This window comes from Rhea pennata, chromosome 15 (genome assembly GCF_028389875.1).
Source record: "Rhea pennata isolate bPtePen1 chromosome 15, bPtePen1.pri, whole genome shotgun sequence".
NCBI classification, from domain to species: domain Eukaryota; kingdom Metazoa; phylum Chordata; class Aves; order Rheiformes; family Rheidae; genus Rhea; species Rhea pennata.
In genome coordinates this window covers 19,417,610-19,437,066 of record NC_084677.1, presented here as the reverse complement: position 1 = coordinate 19,437,066, position 19,457 = coordinate 19,417,610, and the positions used below count along the sequence as shown (strand labels likewise).

The 19,457-nt window shown below is 61.0% G+C and overlaps 1 protein-coding gene and 1 long non-coding RNA gene across 2 annotated transcripts in view; both read right to left on the bottom strand.

Annotated features, from left to right (window-relative positions):
- HS3ST4 (heparan sulfate-glucosamine 3-sulfotransferase 4) overlaps nucleotides 1-19,457 on the bottom strand; it is a 59,523-nt gene that overhangs the window by 9,650 nt on the left and 30,416 nt on the right. The window lies entirely within an intron of this gene.
- LOC134147421 (uncharacterized) lies at nucleotides 17,162-19,142 on the bottom strand. Its single transcript, XR_009960005.1, has 3 exons — nucleotides 19,058-19,142; nucleotides 17,545-17,589; nucleotides 17,162-17,464 (listed from the first exon to the last, which is right to left on the bottom strand). It is a non-coding gene; the product is annotated as an uncharacterized LOC134147421 (long non-coding RNA).

The window sequence follows — 19,457 nt, the reverse complement described above, 5'->3', positions numbered from 1 at the left end:
CCTGCCAGGGGGCTCTGCCTGCGCCGTGGGGCTCTGCATGCACTGTGGGGCTCTGCTCCTGCCAGTGGGCTCTGCCTGCGCCGTGGGGCTCTGCATGCACTGTGGGGCTCTGCTCCTGCCAGGGGGCTCTGCCTGCGCCGTGGGGCTCTGCATGCTCTGTGGGGCTCTGCTCCTGCCAGTGGGCTCTGCCTGCGCCGTGGGGCTCTGCATGCACTGTGGGGCTCTGCTCCTGCCGGGGGGCTCTGCCTGCGCCGTGGGGCTCTGCATGCACTGTGGGGCTCTGCTCCTGCCGGGGGGCTCTGCCTGCGCCGTGGGGCTCTGCATGCACTGTGGGGCTCTGCTCCTGCCGGGGGGCTCTGCCTGCGCCGTGGGGCTCTGCATGCTCTGTGGGGCTCTGCTCCTGCCAGCAGGCTCTGCCTGCGCCGTGGGGCTCTGCTCACACTGGGGGGCTCGCCAGGGGGCAGGACTCCAGCAGCAGCCTTCGAGCCCTTCCCGGAAGCAGGGGACGATGCCCTTGGAGCCCAGCCTGTCCCTAACGCGGTTTGCGGTCCTCGAGCCCCGTCCAGAGCCAGCGATTGCAAGGAGAGGGATCCCGTGTCTCCACGAACGCAGAATCTGTAACGCTCGTTGGCACGCGCGTAGGCTGGCCTGGATAAGAAGTTACTCCTGAGAGTCTGCTATCAATTCTGTCAGGGATTCAGAGGTTTTATGGGCATTGCTCAGGATCTCTTTAGTGCTTGTACCTTCCTAATGGCTCTCGGGGCCGGCAGAACTGGAAGCACCAGCTGCACCGGAGCCCAGCCCGGAGCCAGTCGGGCACGGGGCTCTGCTCCACTCAGCCGGGCAAGCCCGCCCAGCCGTCCCGGCCAGGGAAGCGGCTCTGCTTCCCCGCCTGCCTTTCAGGAGGCAGGGAGATACCAGCCAGGGGAAAAGTGGGTGAACTCCCCCCAGGAAGGCTCCTCTCCTCCCACCAGCGTGCCACAAAATCAGTGGGCAGCTGGCTGAGTAGCAGACGGAAATATAAATACACTCTGATTTCACCAGGACCATCTGGCTCCAGCATGATAGGCGGGTAAGAACGCTATAATCATGGGCAGAGAACTAAGTTGATCCATTAAAGTCTTTTAGTAGAAGCAACTATGGAAACCCACGTTAATCCAGCAACGCGTTGTGAACAGACATCACAAGGTTAGACCCATTCAGCTGCAATTAAAAATAGCCCTCGCTATTCACGCTGCCTTGAGTAGCTATGACACTGTTGTGTTCCCCAAAGACTTCCACTGATATAGATTGTTGATGCCAGCACAATGCATTCTGAAATTATGATCTTAATGCTAAATGTTGCTTTCTGCTGTTCCTTCCTCAAGTGGATCTCCTCCAGGACACGGCTGCTGCCTTGGGCTGCAATCCCCCGCCGTCCGACAGCACCGGCGTCCTCCCGGAGGGGCCCCTCCGGCTCCTGCACCAGCCGCCTCGGCAGCCAGCGGGAGCGATGACTGACGAACGCCCGGCCTGTGCCAGCAGCCAGAAAACAGCCGCGACCGACCGCCAAAGCTCGGCAGGCTCCTAGCGAGACTGGAAGTGCTCAGCAGCTCCCGAGCGCGCACGTCGTCTCAGGGGACTCGCGGACACACGGCCCCCAGCACGTCGCCGAGCTCCGGGCCAAGCAACCCCAGCTCTGCCGGATGGGGACTTGAGCTCCGTGTGACATTGTCTTGACAGGGAAAATTTGGCCTGATCTGTCCAATTTTAACATTTAATTTATTATGGTTCAGCATGCAGCCATGAAAGAGGCAGTGCAACAGGTTGGAAACGTGTATTTCTAACCTCACTGCAGTGAAAATAATTCTAATTCTCACTCCTGCGCTCTGCCGAGCACCGCGACGCTGTCCGCTGGGCATATCGCAGAGTCGTCGAGCAGATTTAATTGCTGTCCTGGCCCGAGTTGCGGGCAGTGCTCGCCCGAAAGCCCCCCCTGCGGCTCGTGCCTAGGCAGAGGGGCTCTCGCTGGCGGAGCCGCGGTCGCTGCTGCCTCTGCCGAGCGAGGGCTTTCGCCTGCGCGCGGCTGCTCTTCCCTGCGCCTGGCCCCGAGCCTTCCCTCAAGACCAGCTCCCCTTCAACGCGCCGCGCGGCTCCCTTGAGCGCCAGCTCCTTCATGCTTTTCCATTCTCAGAAGAGGAGGGAGAGAGTCCTGGACGTCCTGACCCGGTGTAAATCCTGGCGGTGAGAGAGGCGCAGCCAAACCAGCAAGCGCACGGAGCTGCTGGGGACGCCGCGCGCGGCGCCGTCCTCCGCGCGAGCAGAGCCGGTGCGGGCAAACGCCTGGGGGAAGAAGAGCTGCTAAAGCCAACGAGCAGAGAGCTGAGAGCGAGCTCCGAGGAGCAGCGGGGTGCCCGTACGGGGCTCCGCAGGGGCAGCGAGCTCCGTGGGCCCTGCGAGGCGCCCGGAGCCCGGAGCGCAGGGCGGCCGTTCCCGCGCGTCCTCGGGAGCCGCGCTCCAGCTCAGCCTGTCCGCTCGGCGCCGGCCCTCTCCACGGATGCGTGTGTGGCCGCTCCGCATGGAAGTGGCTCTGGATAGCTCTTAATAACCCCATTTACTATTGCTGTTGCAGGCTTTAGTTCCTGGAAAGGCCAGTTTACATGGAAAAGATAGAGCTGAGGAAGTGAGAACAAGAAGCACTGTCCAAACCACTCTAAATACTGATTTGACTCATTTGGGCAATTAAGGCCATTTCTGTTTCCCCAGGGATGGGCCTTTCCAGTGAAGGAATAATATGGATCTACATTGTGAGGAATTCGGTTTCATCTTCTAGAAAATTTACTTCTACCAGAAAAAAAAAATTGGAAATAACGGCTGCCTAAGTGAAAGCACTGCTGCTGTATCCCACTAAAAGCTTTTCAGGGAAAAGCAGTAAATAAATTCCACTCTTCAGCTGTATCTGGATGTTATCCTAATGCCATGCCGTGAGTAATAGAAGAGCCACCGACAGCTAGAGGGATACGTGCTGCCAGGGAAGGACAAGGGAGGAGCGATACCCACCGGAGAGGCCGACGGACCGCAGCGACGGCCGAGGGCTCCCGCAGCTGGACGCCCCGAGACAGCTCCTCGGGGGAAGCGGCGCCGAGCCCAGAGCCTCCCCAAGAGCTGCAGCTGGCCGGCCGTTCCCCTTTGCAGGAATCCCTCCGCCGCTCCAACACAAAACATCCCGCTCTTTACTTAGCACAGCGAGGCACGTGCCCACGCTGGCCCCGTCCCCGCGAGACGCTGCTCCCGGCCCGCGGCCCGCCCCGTCTGCGGGAGCAGAGTGAGTGGCGCCAGCCAGGCTGCCACCCAGGGCACAGCTATCTATTATATGTGTGAGACGATTATTTGGGGGTTTTAAGTTCATTTATTATGTATGCGAAAATGGTAATACACTGGCATCTGAAAGTCTTTTAGACATACAATATCCTTATTATTCAAAATGTTTTTTCCTCCATAATTGAATGGTTTATCTTATTATTACTTTATGTTAATGATCCAGCATTTCCATTTTTCTATAGGATGCTTAATTGTAGGCGAAGTGCAATCAGAATCAGAGATGCCATCTGTAATTGACGGCATGGTAATAACAGCCAGCACTGCGGGAACAACGCGCCGAAATGAAGGGAGAGAGCAGCCTCCGAAAGCATCCGGGAAGCTGACCTGGTCCGGCACGAAAGCACCTCCTTGCAGCACCCGCTCTCCCTGAGCAGTGACAGTTTGGGCATTAACACAGACAGAGTGCTATTTATATCAGTTTGTACATTTAATCAGTTTTTTTGCAGTTTTCAGCGGGATGTGAACTATATCCCTGTCCAAGGCATTTGGTTCAAATCAGCTGAGACAGAGAATAATCAAGATTTATGATTCTCATTCTGACTCGGATCACACCGGCAGTGCAATCGGAGCAGCAGAGCTGAGTGGCATCCCTCCGCTCCCCCTCGCAGGAGCGGCTCCCTGCGCGCCCCGCGGAGCGCCAGCGCGCTGCCGCAGCCCGGCGCGGGCGGCACCGGCCGCAGCGCCCGGGGCCTCGGCCGCGCCGCGCAAGGCTGCTCGGCAGAAATCAATACAACGGCGCTTTGTAAAATAAAAGTGATTTCATCTCGTTCCGCCGCTCGGGGCGGCTCAGAGCAGCCCAGAGGACGAATCGGGCTGCGGCGCGCCTGACCTCCCCGGGAGAAGCTGTCTGTGCCGGGGGAGAGCCCCGCCGGGCCGCACGTGCCGCGGCGTCGGCCAACGCCTGCTCCGCCGCGACGGAGGCGCGCTTGGGCGGGGAGAGCGAACGCACCCAGGGCCCCGCCAGCGGCACGCGGGCTGCCAGCACCTCGAGCCGCAGCTCCGCTCCCAGGGGCTCGGAGCCGCCCGGGCGCGTGCCGTCCGACGCCTCGGCTGCAGAGCAAACGTTTAGATGAAAACTAAACGATCCAAACCCAGCTCTATGGAGGAAACGGCGCCGGGTGCTGGGGGGAAGCAGCCGTGCCCGCGGGCGGGAGCGCGGCCGCTCCCGGGATGCTCTGCCGCGGGAAGCGCCCGCGGTGCAGCCGTCCCTCCAGCCGCATCCGGCAAACCCCGCGGCGCGCCGGAGACGCAGCGCGGCGAGCTGGAGGCACCAGGAAGGATCATCTCGCCCCACGCACGCCGCCGAACCGCGGGCAGAGGAACATGCCAGCTGCGAAGGGAGGGAAATGCCGTCCGGCTGCAGCGCTGACGCCCCGCGGCGCTCCCCACGGCGCTCCCCACGGCGCTCCCCACGGCCGCACGCCTCCGGCCCCCTCGCCGGCAGGCGCGGGCTGAGCGCCGCTGCTGCTGCGGCCGGACGCGGTGCGGCCCTCCAGGAGGCGGAAAGCCAGGCTGATCACACCCCAGTCAATAGAGCAAACAACTCCTGGTGTGGATAAACAGAATTACGAGTGCTGAAGAGCCCTGGGCAGTGCTGCACACTCTGATTAGTGTAAATGCTAAATACAAACCAATTAACACTCTCTAAGACTGCTTATCTCATGTCACTTAGTGCTAAAACAAAGCCTAACACTAAATACACATATTGATTTAGCCATTAAATCTAGCATCACTCAAAATAACTCATTATATTATTGAGAAAAAACAGAGTCACCTCAGTTTCCAGCACCAAGCGTACTGTGAGCAGTGATTTAATTGCTTCCTCCAGCAGGGGAGAGCTGATCTCAGAGCAGACTGGCATTGCCTGGCCTGAAAACTGGACCTGCCAGGAGCGGAGGCGCCAGGGCCACCGCGCTGCTGTGCTGCCCTGTCTGGCTGTGCCCCGGGCACACGGCATACAGTGCCATGCGGGTGCTGTGCAGACGTGCCGTCCCAGCAAGCTGCGCCCCGGGCACGCGGTGCACAGTGCTGTGCGGGCGCTGTGTGGGCACACTGTCGCGCCACTCCGGCGCGTGCCGCCACGCCGGCCGGCTGCACCCCGAGCGCATGGTGCGGGGCACTGCGCGGGTGCCCCTTCGTGCCATCGTGCTGCCGGGGCAGACTGCACCACCGCGAGCACGCCGCCCCGCAGCTCCCGGCACAGGCCGTGGGCGCCGGTGGCTCCCCGGGGACAGCGCGAACCTGCCGCCTGCTCCTGCGGGCACCGCCGGCGGCTGCAGAGCCAACACCGCCGCGCCGCCCGCGCGGGCCTCCGGCCACGGGCGCAAGCAGATGCAAAGCAAAACCAAACTGGGCAGCAGCACTGCCCGCAAGGGTAATAAATGGGACCATAAAAGTTCACGTCCCTGATATTGCCTTGCGAGCTGCTACCTTCTGCACCAAGCGAAGCAAAAGCGTTCCTCTTGGCTAAGATACCTGTGCAACAGCCTCGCCTCAACACACCTGCAGCCTGGGCCGGGGCTCCCGAGCCGGGGCCGGCGGCTGCCAGCCCCGCGCCAGCAGGAGCCGAGCGTGCTGCAGCTCACAGGGAGCTCCGGGGCGCTGCCCCACGCGGGCGGCGCGGGGCTGCGGGCGGCGCCGGGACGGGGCCCTGCGGGCGGGCGGCAGCATCCCGCCCCGCCGGCGCCGGGCCAGGAGCAGCGCGGGACGCGGGGCCGTGGCGGCCACGAGCGGTGTCTGCGTTGCTCATCACGAGCGCTACCGCTCCCTCCCGCAGCCAAGGCTGAGCAGGACGTGAGGCCACAGCTGCCACTGCACCAAGGCAGGAGGACAGGCCAGGACAGCAGCACTGCTCATCCAGGAGCAATGCAAAACTGGTTATCTCAAGCTGTTTAGAGGCAAGGATTAAAAATAAATCTCCACGAGCTGAATATTCTGCCAGTCAGCTCCTTTTTGTAGGTGGAATCTATTAAAAAATTAACTTTCTGCTAAAATGCTACAGTATTTTTGACATTTAACAGCTTGCTTCAAGCAAAAAAGTGCAATAAATACACGGGAGAGCTAATTGGCTCCAGTACACCCAACATCCGGCCCTTCATGAATAAGTAATGCAGTGCCAGCGCACTGATGGCTGGAGCAGACCCATGAAACCCTCTTCCTGATCAATGATGCATCTGCTCCAGCCTCTCATGTTAGTGCAGCGTAACGGGGAAGTTCCCATCACAATCCAACCAAAGAACAAAACCAGCTGCAAATTGAATCTTTAGACTGGTGAGGACCAGCGCAGGAGGGGCTCGTGCTGTAATTTCATCTTACTGAAGTCTGCGCTTGGAGATACTTAGTTTGCTGCAAAATGGAGAAAAAACTGCTTGGCAATGTATTCTTCTCAATAAAAATTAATGCTTTAACATGAAGCCAAATAGCTACAGCTAATGTACTTCTGAATGAGATCTAAATTTTATTCATAAGCATCAGTGTCAGGACTAAAATAACATTTTTATGGACACTACGAGCATAAACAGCTCTGCTGATTCAAAAACAGAAACTGCACTTCTGAATGAATCAACTCATTCATTTGGAACAAAAGCATCGTTTTAAATACACGCCTCAAATAAAAGAGAAAGCCAGAGACAATATTCTTCTTGTGAGCCTGTTTCCAAGAAATGCACTGCAGAAGGGAAAGGAGAGGAGTTCCTGGCAAGGGGTGGCAGTGGGGAGTCCCAAGAACGTGCTGGTGGAGAAGAGAGCACTCAGATGCTGTCTGGGACATGGCTTGACTGGGGCAGGGGCAGGTCCCATCTTCTGAACCATCTACATGCGGGAGGGAAGCACAGGTGGGACAGAGGGACGTTTGGGACTTGCTGCCTCTAGTGCATGGTGAACTGGCCTTCAGACATTCTGTGGTGGATTGCACCACCTTCAGAGGGTTTTCTGGACTCCCAAGCACCAGGTGTTGAGAAACCTGAAGAAATTAGAAGAAAATCATCTCAGGGCAGTGGACATCGCTCCGTGCTGTGCAGGAAGATGCACAGAGCCTGTGAGCGTGTCCTTCCTTGCAGGTTTGCCCAGCAGGGACAGCAAACCTGAGCAGCCAACTGCACGGGATGGCAGCAGCTGCACTAGACGCGTCTGCAGAAAAACAATACACAAGCGATGGCTCCATCTCTTGCCGGCGTTTCTAGTCACCGCCAGCCCTGGCTCTTCCTGCTCCGCTCTGCCCGTGCGGGGTCTTGCACCTCCCCGAGCCCCACACTGCTGGGCCAGCTCCCCACTGCCGCGGGCTCAGCACCGGCGCCCGCTGCCGCGGCTCAGCTCGCCTTGGCTCGGCTCAGGCTTCTCGGCGCCTAGAGGTGCTCTGACGGGTGCTGGTCTGTGACACCTCGCACGAAGGACGTTCCAGAAGCTTCATTTGGATTTTGATGTGGACGTTGGTAACGTACAGATAGCCGTTTCTGTACCAGCAAGGCAGTTACAGGTGCTTCAAAGGCACAAGTTAAAAACAGCCATAAACTGGAAATTGTGGAGAGCCTTATAGCTAACAGCTACCTGACACAAGATTTGCAGAAAAACGCATCTTGAGAGCACGCTCGTTATAGATGGAAAAGTCAGGCAGATGCCAGAGAACACTCCGGCATAAGGAAAAACTCACAGACTTGTACGACAGGGCAAGAAAATGACAATATTCTGGACCAGCGGAAATTCTGCGCTTCAGACCCCGAGAGCGCGAGCTGCAGAAGGCAGCAGCCCCGCGGAGCGACGGCGGCGAGCGCCCGCAGGACGCACCACGGCGCGCGACACCAGCAGCGGTTTGGCTGCGTGAGGGACGCGGGACCAGGGGCTCATTGGAGAAGCCCCGGCTGGGCGTCTGCAGCCCGGGCGCGCCGGGCGCCCCTCCGGAGACGGCTCCTGCCCGCCGCCAGCCACGGCCGCCTCCGCCGAACGGCCACGAGCCCGAGCGGAGCGAGCTCAGTCCCTCGGCGCCGCAGCGCTGCCCTTGCAGAGGGCGCGGGGAGCTCCCGCCGTCCCGGCACGGCACGGCACGGCACGGCACAGCACACCGTACGTGCAGCCACTGCTGCGTCCTGGAGGACCCCAGAGCACGGCCAGAACTGTGTCAAAAAATACACGGCACGTTCAGGGAAATCGGAAGTTCTGACGACAGCCTGCTCCACAGGCGCCTCCCAGCAGCTCCCAGTGCCTCCCAGCGCCTCCCAGCAGCTCCCATTCCTAGTGCCCTCCAGCAGCTCCTTGTGCCTCCCAGCAGCTCCTTGTGCCTCCCAGCAGCTCCCAGTGCCTCCCAGTGCTCCTATCAGAGCCAGCCAGCCAGCCCCAGCCCCCACCTTTGTGCTGCTCCTGGTTTCATGGACCTGCCAGGCTCAGCCGTGCACTACCCTATGACTAATTCGTTAAGTAGTCCAGCTGCTAATAAAACTTTAACAGGTGCTGGACAGTTTGCTTAATTTACAAGGCCGATTAGGGACCACGCAAGAGGCAAATCATCGGCTCCCAGCACTCTCCTCCTGTAGAGAGGACCGAGCAATTGGAGTTAATATCCAAATATCAGAGACAGAGCGATTCCCACCCAGGTGCAAACTGCTGGGGCGCCTGGCTGAGATGGGTCTGGAGGGGCAACTGGGCACTGGGCAATCCCCGAATTACCCGATCAGCTCGGAGGTGCTCGGGGCCGGTCGTCCCTTCGCGCGGAGGGCTGGCCCGCGCCGCTACCACCGTTGAATTTCCTGCAACGGGGGTAATATATCTGCAGCCACAAATGAAAGATCAATATTTATTTAACACACACACTACCCTTTAGAGGCCCTTAATTATAAATTAATCATCATTAACTGACAGTAATTGAACAGGCTGAAGGCTCCAGTCACGGCTTTCCCTGGCAGCAGGGACCCGGAGCAGCTGCAGCCGTGGAGGGTAGCAGGGTCGGGGACGGGACAGGTGGCAGGAGGCACCGCGGCCCCCGTGCTGCTGCCGCTGCCGCGGGGAGCAGGGATACTCCGGTGGTGGCTGCGGCTGCTCCGTGGTCGAAGCTGTAAAATGCCCCTGCGCCGCTGCCCGCACAGAGCTGCAGGCTGGAGGACTTCTCCTGGGCTAAAAGCGGCCCCAGAGGCTTTGGCATGGCACATCTGGGCTTTAACCCCGCTCTCCTGTGCGGGATGGCCGTCCCTTGGAGACCTTGGTCATAGCATCCCCGGGACATGGAGACCCTCATCGCAGTGTCCACTGGGGTCACAGAGACCCTTGTTGTGGTGTCCCCTGGGACACAGAGACCCTCGTCACAGTGTCCCTGGGGTCACGGAGACCCTCGTCTTGATGTCCCTGGGGATGCCCCTGCCCCATGCTCCAGTGTGGTGGCTGGCACCAGGTCCTCGTGCCAACCCGACCATCCTGAGCACGGCTCCAGGGGCAGGGAAGAGCTTGGTCACATCTCTGGAGTTTCACCTCTTCAAGGAAGTAGCAGCGATATCAGTAAATAGCACAGAAGTGTCAGGAGCGGTGAACATCGGGCTGCAGAAGTCCCACTAGGAAAGGCTGCGTCCTCCAAACCACGCAGAGCCCCACGCGTCCCGCAGGCCACGCTGCCCCAGCACAGAGCGGCGCGGAGCCGCGCACGGCGGGCGCTACGCGCGGCTTTCGCTACCGTGCACGCCCTGGATCGCACGTTGCAGTCCCAGGGGCAACAGTCCCTTCGGTTACGTGCCTCCATTTAGCTTCGTCTGAAGAATATTAGTAGTTTAGCCCATGCCAGACTCCTGCTAAATCCTAGGGCCCAGGAGATAAGCTGGGACACAAAGTGATTTATGACTGAGTTAAGAAATTGAGCCCTCCACGCACTGCGGAGCAACCCGGCTGCTGCCACAAGTGCCGAGGGCTGGGCACGGCGCTCGCTCGGGTCCTCGCTGCCGTAAGCTGGGAGATCTCAGCGCTTTGCAGTAATGCAGGATTCCCATTCCTGGGATTCCCACGGTGCCTGACACTGTCATTCCTGGAGAAAAATGCACCACGTACAGACGAAGCCTTTCCACGTGCCCCTCTAGGGGGGAAACCTGCTTTCTGGGGCTCGGGGAAGATCTGCAGCGGAACAGCTTCTGCAAAGCACTGCGCTAAGGGCAATTCCCAGAAGTGCCGCAACGGAGACAGAGGCGACGTCCCACTCGCGTTTGCCAGCAGCGGAAAGCGGGCGGAAGGCAGCCAGCCCGCGGCTTCTCCGCAGGGACGCCCGCGAGAGCGGCCGCGCGGGCGATCCCCGCTCCCTCCTACGGCTTCGGCGAGGACGTCCCGCGCACGGCAGGTCGTGGTGGGGCACGGGTAGAGCGCTCATCCGCAGGCTGCCCCAACGGTCGGGATGCTTGTAAAGCGCATTTCTGGGCTGGACTCCACTGTGCAGCTGTCCAGGAAAAGGTGATGTTCCCCGTCACAGCCTTCACTGAGCAACTGGTCTAGAGCTGGCCAAGTCCTGGAGTCAGGCAGTGGGGACTCAGTCAACACCAGTTTTTGCCTTATTTTCCCTAAAAAGATGTGCTTTTCCCCTAGCTTCTCTTTCGGATTGCTTTGTGAGAAGGGGAGCAGAAGCAGCAGAGGGTCAGTAAGACCCAGATCTGCTGCTTACACGTTCTGGAAGCTGCTGACGATGGCTAGATCTCTGCACCCAGGGTCTTTGCCATAGCTTTTGCAACAGCGGTATCAGCCTGTGAAATTTTCATGGGGCAGAATCTGGACCAAAATTGCAGAGGTCTGAGAAGAGAGACACGCTAGAAGCGAAGGGGCTGCCCCAGGAGGCAGGGTGCACGGCCCCGCTGGCGCCGGCCGGGGAGCAGCCCCGCGCCGCAGGCGGCTGCACCACCCGCTGCTTGCAGCAGGCAGGGCCTGCAGCGGGCTCCAAGCCCACAGGGCTGCTTTTCCCTCGGGAGTGAGAAGCTGCTGTTTGTTTCCCTTCATCTGTCACAGAAACACAAAATAGGAACAAATGCCAGTTCCTCCTCCTCTGGCACGGAGGTAAATCAGCTGTGAGCCTGCCTGCGGGCTCGGGGCAGCGCAGCACAGCCTCGCGAGGCGAGCGTGAGGTGCATGCTCCCCGGCAGAAGTGCTGCTTTGGAGACTGACTTGCTCACCAGAGGACTTCGAGATACTCCCACGTGCGCCTTGTTCTGGGGGCTTAGGGCAGCTCTGCCCTGCACTTCTGCTGTTGCGGTGATTTAGCAACAAAACACCCCAGGGTGGCGAGTGCAGGAGAGTGCAGCTGATCCCCAGGGCCGGCAGGCCACGCAGATGAGCTGGCAGAAAGAAATGCAAATTCCCTTTCTATAAGGACAACAGTGGCATGAACGCTGACTTTATTAAAATGCAGAATTATTTCAGGTCCCTTTGTTTAGCTCAGAGCCTGGAGGTAATTTATGCACAAGGACAGAGCAGTGAGGGCTGTGCCGAGCTGCCTGGTGCCAGCATTTCTTGGCTTGCGCTCTTGGTGCAAGGGCTTTCCAGCTCTGGCAGGAAGGGCTCTGGGAAGGCTACGCTCTCCCCTGCCTGCTCTTGCTGAAGAAGTTTTCCTGTCCCCATAGCTCCTCTCTGCAGCTCCTGAGCCTTTAACATAGAGGTTGATTAAGTGCTCACTTATCAAGCCGGCTGGCTGTGCCGCTCCGCTGCGCCCTTCCCTTCCAGTCTGCCCTTCCTCCTGCTGCCCAGAGAGCAGCGCCCTGACTGCACGCAGGACCGTGGCACCGCTCCTCGGGAGACACCATCTCTGACTGCTGATGCACGGCATCCCTTCGCTCCAGCCTCCAGCCTCCCTCGGAAAAGGGGTTGGAGCCGGCTAGGGAAAGAGGTTTAAGTCATGGCAAAAAGAGCAGATCCATCCTCTCCCGTCCCCCCGGTCTGCTGCCTCCCAGTGCCGCAGGGTGCAAGCTGCCCCTCTTCTCACATACGAAGCACAAAGGTGCCAACAACTACAGCCACCTGAATCTCACAGAATCATAGAATCAGTCAGGTTGGAAGGGACCTCTGGAGATCATCTAGTCCAACCCCCCGCTCAGCAGGGTCACCCAGAGCACGTCAGACAGGGTTGCATCCAGGCAGACCGTGAAGATCTCCAGAGAAGGAGACTCCACGACCTCTCTGGGCAACCTCTTCCAGTGCTCCGTCACTCTCGCAGTGAAGAAATTCCCCCTCACGGTCAGGTAGAACTTCCCGTGCTTCAATTTCTGCCCATGGCCTCTTGTCCTGTCACACGGGACAACTGAAAAGAGTTTGTCCCCGTCCCCTTGACACCCTCCCTTCAGGTACTTGTACACATTGATAAGGTCCCCCCTCAGTCTTCTCTTCCCCAGGCTAAAGAGGCCCAACTCTCACAGCTGTTCCTCATAGGGCAGGTGCTCCAGCCCTCTGATCATCTTTGTAGCCCTACGCTGGACTCCCTCCAGTAGCTCCATGTCTCTCTTGTACTGGGGAGCCCAGAACTGGACCCAGTACTCGAGATGAGGCCTCACCAGGGCTGAGTAGAGGGGCAGGATCACCTCCCTGCTGGGGAGATGCCCTCGACCTGCTGGCAACAGTCTTTCCAAGCAGCCCAGGATACTATTGGCTTTCTTGGCCACAAGGGCACATTGCTGGCTCATGTGCATCGCTGCTGGATGCGGTCCAGGTGTCTTCAGGCTAGGAAGCTCATGGACTTTGCAGCTCATGAATTCTGCTCAATCCTGGCAATGTGAGACACTGCAAGCTCTCAGCGAAATCTGGGGCTTCGTTGCCTCTTCTGCTGCTTTGGCCTTTATATTGAAGTGAAGCTAGTAAGAGTTGGCAGAAGAAATGCCAGAATCTGGCACAGAGATGACAGTTAGTTTCCCATGATGAAATATTAAAATTCAGAGGGAGATGGCCAAGCAATTCATTCCCTGAAGTCAGAGCCACAGTCGCTCAAAGTAAATGTTGTTTTCCACAGGATGCAGCTGACCTCGTCCCTGGAAAGGGACCTGGAGAGCATAAAAAGGGGAGTTTCCACAAGCCACATGAGATGGACAGATGTGGCAGGAAGGGAAATGCTGCCTGGGCTCTCTTTCTATCCCAGGGAATGGGAGATGCACGCTTGGAGCACACCAGGACACAAGGACAGAGGCAGTAGCAGGATGCTGCTGGAGCTGTGAAATGGGAACATTCATTCCTGGGTCTGGGAATGTGGGACCTGAACAGGATGCCTGGCAGAGCCTTTCTAGCAGGGGATCTTAGCAGAGTTTTGCCCCTGGGCATTAAAAACTCTCTCTACTTCATATCTGAATGAATGTAATTGCTGAGGCAAATAAGGTCTCCTGGAAATGGTTGACAGGGAGGGTTACTGAGAGGAAATCTTGCATCAGGTTGTGTGCTCTTGTTTTGAGGAGTTTAAACATGTCCAAGATCATGCTAGACTAAATCCTTGACTGCCACTGCCACCCAGGAAGTCTCAGCTGGGCTGATTTGCATTTTCATCTGCATACTAATGCTAATAATCAGCAAGAAAACATTCGCAGCCCATTGGTCCAAATGCAAACATCTGCAATGAAAAGTGAACGCAGGAGGAAGCGTCCCGCCTCTGCAGCGTCCCAGAGGAGAGCTCACCAGTGCTGCTGCTCGCGCGATTTGCCATATCGGGATTGACAGAACACGAGCACATCCCCAGATCTGCTCATTGGCATTGGGATGCACGCTGCTGGGGCTGTTTTGAGAGCGGTACAGTGTGTTTGACACAAAGTCTAGCTTCACTGAGCCGAGTTTATTATCTGAGAAAAGCTAATACACCCCGGTGCCATAGACAGAGCAGGAGGCCTACTATAAACAAGAGAAGGAGCAGGTGAATAAATCTAGGACTTCTGCTTTCATGCAAGTGGGTTGCAGATTTAGGCTGGAGCATACGAATGGTGCTCTCTGCGTGATGCCGGGGCGTAAATTACCCCGCGCCACTGCATACATTGATCACTGGCCCATCACAGCAGCTGGTAAGGAGCTGCAGGCCCGCAAGAGTCAGAAGGAGAAATAAGGATGCCATAAACGTACGCGATCGAGAGGGTGAGAACTAGCCGCCCCTCTGAGGGGAAGGAGCCTGTTCCGAGGTGGGTGCTTTGGACGCAGCTCAGCTGAACCTGCCTTTCAGCACCGCGGCTCCTCTCCCCGCCGCGGCACGACGACAGGATGCAGCCCGCCTGTGCCGTGGGAGTGCGCGCTTCCGCGGCGCAGCCCGCGCCGGCAGCACACGGCGCGCCGAGCGAGCGCCAGCGGAGCGTGGCAGCGCGCCAGCAGCGCCGGCACGCCGGGGAGCGCCGGGCTCCGCCGCCGCCGCCACCGCGCAGCCCGCCGGCGGAGCCAAGGGAGCAACCTGCACACGGATCACCGGGGCCGAGCGACGACCAGGCATTCAAAGACATCACTTAGCTTCTGCAAACGCTCTGCTTTGCTAAACCTCCCCGCTTTCAGTTTCTCTGTATTTTGATCTCTTCGCTGCTGCCAGTTACTATGCAAAATACTCATGTTAATTCCCAAGTCCGTTAACAAACAGCCAATAAAATCTCCTGCACGTGCCAAGTGAAGGAGGGCTTGGCACCACGAGCAAGTGCATTTCGGACCCTCCGAGAGGGCTTCACCACGGTGCCAGGGGAGCAGGATGGGAAGGGAGTGGGAGGAAGCCTTGAAGCTGCACGAAAGGTTGGACTAGATGATCTCCAGAGGTCCCTTCCAACCTCACCCATTCTGAAGCAGAACCACCCGAACATCCCGGGCGCTTGGGGGAAAGGACGCGTCCCAGCTCGGCAGCGCCGGGGGCCGGCATGGCTCCGCTGCCCCGCTGACACCGCTGCTCCGCACGCTGTCCTGCATGGCCGCTGCCGGCTTTGCCAGCCCCACGGGGACTGTTTGCGTGGCTGGGAAAGATAAATCTTGACACTGGCACAGCCCTTCCAGCAAGGCCGCTATTGCTGTTTGGTCCTGCCCCGGGAGGCTCTGCCTGCGGAGCGCTCGGCTGCTGTGCCCTCCGGCTGCTGCGCTCAGCACGGGACAAAGCTGCTGCCCGTTCAACGCTCACGGCAGCACGGGTGGTAATCCCGTTAGCTGCTTCTGGGTCCTCTGACAGGCTGCAAATGCCTTCCTATAAGAAATTACAGCTAATGCAAGGGGCCGCTTTCCTGGCTCCGGCTGGGGATGCAGTGCTCGGGTCGGTGTAGCCGCGGTCTGCAGGCCTGCAGTGCACGGCGCAGCTCGCTGCCTCCAAACAGCCCGCGGGGACAGAGGCACCGGTTTGCTGCAGGATTTGCGGTGCTGCTCTGCAGCTCGCAGGCGGGACACCTGCCCCGTGCACGACGAAGCTCCAGGGCAGAGGAGCCTCCGAGCATCGACTCATCCAGCCACCCGGCACCATGGACGACTGCAGCCTCGCGCTGCGCAGGCTCCTTCCAGCCCGAACGCCTCTGCAGTTCGGAAGCGCTCGCTGGCTGGAGGCCGGCAGTGACGGATGGGGACAGCGGCTGCCCCGGGCGATCTCACACTCATGTGGAGACAACTCTCCTTCCAGGTGGAGAAGGAAAAGCCATAATCCACCCTAGCTGCTGCTGCGATTTCATATCCGTCACGCCAGCGGCTCCCTGCTGCCTGCGGGCGATCCGGGCCGGCTCGGTAAGCGGCGCGGGGCAGCGTGAGGAGCGGGGGCGCCGGCAGGCCCCTGCTCCCGCGGACGTCGCGCCCGACCCTCGGCAGTGCCCTCCTCCGGGCGAGCGCCGCGGAGCACGCCGCGGTCGCCTGCCAACCTGCGCGCTCCCGCGCCTTAGCTGATGGCGCGGTCAGAAACGGCGCGCTCAGCCGTTCCGCATCCCAGTGCGTCTGCTTACGGCGTCCGTCACACCTCCCCAGGGGCCAAACCGCAACCACGCGGCGGCTGCGCACGGCGGGAGCCGGGGAAATGGTGCATGCAAGGCGAAACGGGGTCTGGGGAGCAGCGCCCGGGCGCCGGCACGGTCGCGGGCAGGGGGGCCGAACCAGGCCGTGCAGACTGCCAGACTTCAGGACATGCCAGGGCCACAAAGCAGCAGTGAACAACCATTTTGATACAGTGGAGAAATTGTAAAATTCTCATTTTGCAGTGGGAGAAAAATGTTCCTGCATTTGCTTATGTATCCCTGTACACCCCTGTCTCCAGGGAGAGAGCACAGCCCAGCAGCCTGTTGTTGCTAGAAGATGCACGTGGTGAGAAGGTGCAGGAAGGAGCACGTTCCGGTTCAGAAGGAGCCTCCTCCTGCTCCCTCTTCCTCTGCACTCCGGCTTTGCAGCGCTGACCCGGCAGCTCTGCTGCTGCACCCTTGCTTTAGCCATTGGCAGCCAAGAGGGAGCCCCGCAGAGCCCAGGCAGCGGGACCTGCTGTGCACCGGATTGCTCCGAGTCCCCAGTTAATCCTGTTGCCTCCAAAGGATATCCAGACAACGGCTGGCCTGACGGGCCCGCGTCCACGCTTCAGCCGAAGCTCCCCAAGCCCTAGAGCTGCAGCGTCAGCGGAGGAGCCTCGTAAGCACAGCTTCACACAACGGTCCTACGCTGAGAAGCAATAACCTGTGGCAGAGGCAGAGCCTCTGCGAAAAGCCTCTGCATGCCCTTCTGTTTGCAAAGGATCCAAACCTTTGCAGCCCAGCTATCAGCTATGCCTCCTACACATCTCTGGTCTATTTACAGACATAAATCCTCTGCGTATCGCAAGAAAATGTTCCGCTTTGCCAGCCTGATTTGTAAACCACTTTACAGTAGCCCACAGCTTTGGTACAGACATTTTTTTTATGTGGCACCATTTGCGATTCTGAAGTTAAGCCCGAGTCAGCAGCTCCCGTATGAACCGCGCTTCAGGGCCTCCTGCGCAAACACAACGCGCTCAGCACGCGCTCAGGAGCGACGAGCGTCGTGCCAGGGCACGCGGGAAGCGTCCCGAGAAGATCCAGGCCGCGGAGGGCTCTCTGCATCCCGCCGCGTTCCCAGACCTTCGGACGGGCTCCGCGGCCCCTTCCCCGGCCCGTCGCCGCTGCAGCTCTGGGCATCGCCGCGTGCTGCCGGGGCCGCGCGGCCGCGCAGCGGGGAACCTCGAGGCGCCGCCACCCTGCAAAGGCCCCGGAAACAGCAGCTTCGGGAAAGCCGACTAGCTCGATGTCAATTAGCTCCGCTGAAGAAGGTAATTACCGTATCGCCTGCAGTACTCCTGGAGGAGGCAAACACCGCTCCTCGCTGGCACGTCACGCGTTACTCCCCGCGCTGGACGCCCAGCCCGGCCCCACGCTCGGCCCACGGCGACGGCCAGCGCGGCTCGATTCGGTCCGGCGGAACGAGGGGGCCGCCGGCTGCGCCCAGCACCCAGCGCCCAGCGCCCTGCGCCCTGCGCCCTGCGCCCAGCGCCCTGCGCCCTGTGCCCAGCGCCCAGCGCCCTGCGCCCTGCGCCCTGCGCCCAGCGCCCAGCGCCCTGCGCCCTGCGCCCAGCGCCCAGCGCCCAGCGCCCTGCGCCCTGTGCCCAGCGCCCAGCGCCCTGCGCCCTGCGCCCAGCACCCAGCGCCCTGCGCCCTGCGCCCTGTGCCCAGCGCCCTGCGCCCTGCGCCCAGCGCCCTGCGCCCTGCGCCCAGCACCCAGCGCCCTGCGCCCTGCGCCCAGCGCCCAGCGCCCAGCGCCCTGCGCCCTGTGCCCAGCGCCCAGCGCCCTGCGCCCTGCGCCCAGCGCCCTGCGCCCTGCGCCCAGCGCCCTGCGCCCTGTGCCCAGCGCCCAGCGCCCTGCGCCCAGCGCCCTGCGCCCTGTGCCCAGCGCCCAGCACCCAGCGCCCTGTGCCCTGCGCCCTGCGCCCAGCGCCCTGCGCCCAGCGCCCTGCACCCTGCGCCCAGCGCCCAGCGCCCAGCGCCCTGCGCCCTGCACCCTGCGCCCTGCACCCTGCGCCCAGCGCCCAGCGCCCAGCGCCCTGCGCCCTGCACCCTGCGCCCAGCGCCCTGCGCCCAGCGCCCAGCGCCCAGCGCCCAGCGCCCTGCGCCCAGCGCCCAGCGCCCTGCGCCCTGCGCCCTGCGCCCAGCGCCCTGCACCCTGCGCCCAGCGCCCTGCACCCTGCGCCCAGCGCCCAGCACCCAGCGCCCAGCGCCCAGCGCCCTGCGCCCTGCGCCCAGCGCCCAGCGCCCTGCACCCTGCACCCTGCGCCCAGCGCCCTGCGCCCTGCGCCCAGCGCCCTGCGCCCAGCGCCCAGCGCCCAGCGCCCTGCGCCCAGCGCCCAGCGCCCAGCGCCCTGCACCCTGCACCCTGCGCCCAGCGCCCTGCACCCTGCGCCCAGCGCCCAGCGCCCAGCGCCCTGCGCCCAGCGCCCAGCGTCCTGCGCCCAGCACCCAGCGCCCTGCGCCCAGCGCCCAGAGCCCTGCGCCCTGCGCCCTGCGCCCAGCGCCCTGTGCACAGCGCCCAGCGCCCTGCGCCCAGCGCCCAGCGCCCAGCACCCTGCGCCCTGCGCCCTGCGCCCTGCGCCCAGCGCCCAGCACCCTGCGCCCAGCGCCCTGCGCCCAGCACCCTGCGCCCTGCGCCCAGCGCCCAGCGCCCTGCGCCCAGCGCCCTGCGCCCTGCGCCCAGCGCCCAGCGCCCAGCACCCTGCGCCCTGCGCCCAGCGCCGGCGCTATCTCCCAGCAGCTCGGATTTCTGTAACAGGAAAGAGTGAAAATCAGAGCTCCTCACTCACTGCCGGCTCCTCTCCACGGCGCCGGCCTGGCACGAGCCTGGCTGCGCCGCAGGGGGGTCCGGCCGGGCGCGGGTCTCCCGCGTCCCGCAGACCCGGCAGGAGGGGGTGCGCCGCGCCGCACGGCGCAGGCGTGGACCGCGGGGACGCCCAGCCTCCGAGCAACCTCTTCCTAAGGGCGCCCTGCGCTGCAGCGTGCGTGGCGAAGCAGTGTATCACCGGCATGCCGGGACAGAAAATCTCCATTAAAAAATCTCCATAAAAAATAAAATTAAACAGTTCCACTGTAATCCTATTAATGCATCTCCACACAAGTCGGTATCTCCTGAAGAACACTTCCCATTAAAGAAATCAATTTAGTATTCGACTTTCTTCCTATGGTGCACATTGAAGTGGGATTTGA